This window comes from Mauremys mutica, chromosome 6 (assembly GCF_020497125.1).
Source record: "Mauremys mutica isolate MM-2020 ecotype Southern chromosome 6, ASM2049712v1, whole genome shotgun sequence".
NCBI lineage: Eukaryota > Metazoa > Chordata > Testudines > Geoemydidae > Mauremys > Mauremys mutica.
Genome location: NC_059077.1, coordinates 45,926,452 through 45,931,099, shown reverse-complemented (window position 1 = coordinate 45,931,099; position 4,648 = coordinate 45,926,452).

Below are 4,648 nucleotides of genomic sequence, written 5' to 3'. Positions count from 1 at the left end.
CCACCCCCCAAAGAGCAGTGGTAGCTATGCCAGCGGATTGCGCTGTCCACACTGGTGTTTTTGTTGGTGAAACTTAGGGGTGTGGTTTTTTCACACCCCTGACTGATAAGATGTTTTACTGACAAAAGGGGTAGTGTAGACAAAGCATAAGTACTGCTACCTCAGCATATGTAGCTTCCCTTGGTAATCTCTGTGCTAAGTACACGGAAGTACAGGAAATGCTGCAAACACAGAGGCATAGTAAACTAAGAAAATACTGAAAAGCTCTTAATTATTTTTCAAGCACTCCAAAAATATACTGGGTGACTCATAAAATAAGTGAAGATATAGGTCCTGATTCGCCATTACAACTTAAGTGGTAGCTACAGGAAGCCGGCTGTGGCTTCCTGATCCTTGGCAGACCCCAATGGAAGTTAGAGCAGTAGGGGGCCTGCTCTAGCTCATGTCATTGGCATAAGATCTTGAAGACCAGGCAAAGCTGAGCTAGGTTACTCATGATGCACCTCTTACTTTTCCTTATGTTGAAGGTGGGGGAGTGCAGCTGGCGTAGAAGGTAGCTGTGTCAGCTTTATGACCGTGGCGAATATCCCTACACAGGGGAAATTCTTCTGTGGGGATCGCTCTCCATTGAACTTGACAGACTAGAAAAATCTAGCCTACCGCATCTGCATAGAAGAGCAAATAAGTCTAAGGCCTGGGCTACACTAGAAAAATAGGTTGATTTAACGACATCTGTCAGGGGTGTGAAAAATCCAGACCTGAGCAGAATAGTTAAGCCAACCTAAGAGTAGACAGCGCTAGATCAATGGATGAATTTTTCTATTGACCTAGCTACCACCTCTCAGGGAGGTGGATTACCCATGCCGAAGGGACAATCCCTCCCATTAGTGTTGGTAGTGTCTACATGGAAGCACTATAATGGTACAGCTGTGCAGCTGAAGCATTTAAAGTGTAGACAAGCCCCAACTTCTACATGACACAAGTGAGGGTCATAGATCAGCAGAATGGACGGAGATGAGGAAGGACAAAGGTGGCAATAGCAAGAACCTGTGGTATCTCAATAAAGGGATTGTGACAAAGTTCCTCCTCCACCTTGGTGGGTCCTGCGCTTACTGGCGGATTTGCTCACCACAGTGATCTTCCCCTCTGGTGGAACCCACAGTCTGGGTCAACTCCTCCTGTATCTGATCAGGAGTTGGGAGATTTGGGGGGAACCCGGGCCCATCCTCTACTCCGGGTTCCAGCCCAGGGCCCTGTGGATTGCAGCTGTCTATAGTGCCTCCTGTAACAGCTGCATGACAGCTACAACTCCCTGGGCTACTTCCCCATGGCCTCCTCCAAACACCTTCTTTATCCTCACCACAGGACCTTCCTCCTGGTGTCTGATAATGCTTGTACTCCTCAGTCCTCCAGCAGTACTCACTCTCAGCTCCTTGCTCTTGCTCCCAGCTCCTCACACGCACACCACAAACTGAAGTGAGCTCCTTTTTAAACCCAGGTGCCCTGATTAGCCAGGTGCCCTTGATTGGCTGCAGGTGTTCTAATCAGCCTGTCTACTTTAATTGGTTCTAGCAGGTTCCTAATTACTCTAGTGTAGCCCCTGCTCTGGTCACTCAGGGAACAGAAAACTACTCATCCAGTGACCAGTATATTTGCCCTCTACCAGACTCCTGTACCCCACTGGCCTGAGTCTGTCACAGCATGTAAACACATCTTGATGGCTCTTTTCATTGTTTTTCTACACTCACGTTTTGAGAGGCCAGATGTGAGTCTTTTGGAAGGATTTAAATGAGACTAGAGAAGCAGCTGAGTAAACAGCTTTGGGTAGAGCATTCCAAGAATAAAGAGCATCATGGAAGAGGGCACACAGACTTTTGTGAGAGGAGACAGAAGGAGTATCCAGGCTGGTTAAAGGAGACAGCAGGTTGGGGACAACTGGTCAGGAATATAAACAGGAGCTGCACAATGGAAAGACTTGAAGTCAAGGACAAATCATTTGAATTTGATCTGCAGAGCAATGGGGAAACAGTCAAACATTTAGAGAGGCAGATGACATTGCCACAACAAGAAGAAAGATGACTTTGGCAGCTGCATTTTGACAGACCAGAGATGGAGCAAGGAGTCTGGATGAGAGGAGATTGCTGTAGTGAAGGGGTGATTTGGCTGTAGGCGCAGAAAAGAAGGGATAGATTTTTGAAGTGTTTTGGTAGGTCTGGCTCATAATTCCATCCTTAGGGGGTGACAGTGGCTCTCTTAGAGAAGGAACCAGAATGCTAGGACAGATATTCAGGAAACCCTAGGGACAGTCAAGATCAAGGGGGAAGCCTAGGGTGAGATTTATGTTTTGTTCTTTTTTTTCTTATAATTAAAACCAACCCTCAGGAAGGGGGTAACTTTGGATGCTAACTTAGAGTCTCTAGGCTCTGTTAAGGACTGTGTAGGGACTCAGCTCATTCACAGGAAGACTCTTCTCTTTTTCTCAACCCACCCCTCTGAGCCTGTTAGTGCAATGCCACATTCACTGCATTGTTGTGCAGAGTAGACTCCTCACTGGTAGATCAGACCATATACAACTTTACCCTGCAGTGGCATACTTGGTGTCTGGCATTTACACATAATTGCTGTGACCTGATACTTGTGTAACTAGAGGATGAAAATGCTTTGCTTTATCTGAAATGGATTTTCCATGTAATGACCATATAACTAAATTAGGGATGGATAAACTAGCTGAGATTTAATATGAGCTCATAGCAAAAAAATGTGTTTAAAGAAACTTTATGTTCAGATAGGTCTTGACAACCGACAAAAACCCTATTTCTCATTCTTCACAAAGATATGATCTCATTACACATGAATAATCACAGCAGCACATGCAGAAAATGGCATAAGAAAAACCCCTTTCTGATATTATCTTTGGTTGTCAAGTGTTAGATGTAAATCTAATGAGCTTTGCTCCAAGTGCCAACCAATTTAATTCCTTCCATTATCTAAGCTGAATAGGGGATATTTATTCAGTTTCCTCACACGTGCTTACTGTGGCACAGAAGTAATGAATCATCCTTATGTCACGATAACAAAGCTGGGGCTTGCTCAAACCACCAAGGACCAAAGCTCAGATTCTAGTCTCAGAGCAAAGGCACAGAACATGGCATAACTTATAACTTCAGCTTTCAGAGTTCCCCTCAGGAGCTAGAGGGAGCCCTGTGGAGTTTTTTGGTTTGTTTAATTAGGAGAGAAAGCTTAGTTAACAAAGCCCAGGCTTGTTGTCAGAGGTTTATTTCTGGCCTGGGTGGTGAGGAAGTTTTGGTGATCAAAACTTATCTCTGGATCATTTTTACCTTTGGGGATGGCTCTGATTCAGTGGGCAAAATTCTCTCTGAGCACACTGCAGATCCCGTATCCACAGGGCCAATCACTGTTACATATTCTGCATTGCTAAAGCACACAGAAGGCACTGCCCCACTGAGGCAGACGCTGATGCTGATCCACATCGTGGATCAGAGAGGAGAATGTTGCCCAGTATTTGTATCCCAGAAATGTTTGGGGATATCCCACGAGCAGGTATAATCATTTTTGGACTTGAGTATGAAGCACAAACCTACCACCAAATCCTGAAGTCTTCCTTGGGATTTACCCTGTCCTTACCCAGATGAAACTCTCATTGAATGCAATGAAGATTTTATGGGAGTAAGGATATCAGGATGTGGTCCTTAGTAGCCGGCACATGGTTTTTCTAACTGGCTTGTTGTTTTGGTTCTGTTAAACTAGAAAATGTATTCTACAGATTTCTGCCCAATATCCTTGTGGTGCTGATAGGGAACTGACTAATGCCAGGAAATTCAAAGTTCAGAGATTGTCCAGGGAGTTTTTGTTATTCTTCTCACAATTCCGTGATGACTCGTGGATGGAATGCCAGCCTGAACTTTGAATATCTTAGCTTCTGCCAGCTATGTTTCCTTAACATTATTTAAAGATAATTTGGGTATTTAAATGATTGTCTGAGGCTCCAAAATGGTGCTCCCCAACCCATTAGACACTAAGCGGTATGCATGTTCTCACACACTTGATGCGCCCGCTATAATGCGCAAAGATAACAGCTTCTTGGAGGATTTTCAAATATATTCCATTAATCAAATCCACACAGAAAATCTCTTCCCATCTGTCTCCCATAGATTTTACAAACAGCACGTATTACCCAGCATAGTTTTCTACTGGGTAGGAAACACCTGATTCAAATAATTCACCAACAAGCCAGGCATTAGAAATGGGTATTTTTGTCTAACTGGAGAGATAAAAACAAACTCTTGGGATTTTCAAAACTTGCAGGTCTCCGCTTGCAGACCCCGAAGCTTTAACTTGCATGAAGTTTTATCAGTATTGTGAGACTTTTTAATCGGAATCTCTTAATGAGAGGCATACAGCTAACAGCCTGTACAATTCTTCAGTAAGTTAATGACAAAGAAAAGAACTTAAACAAAACAAAACCCTCTAAAAGGCCAGTTATGGAAGATTCAGACAATACTTCATCTGGAAAATTCCCCTGGAGGAAAGGGTCATAGACAGTATATCAGTGAATTGCACAACCACTGAGGGAAGCCGCCCTATCTTTTCACATGCCTAAAATCTTTTTTAAGACCACAGATGAGAC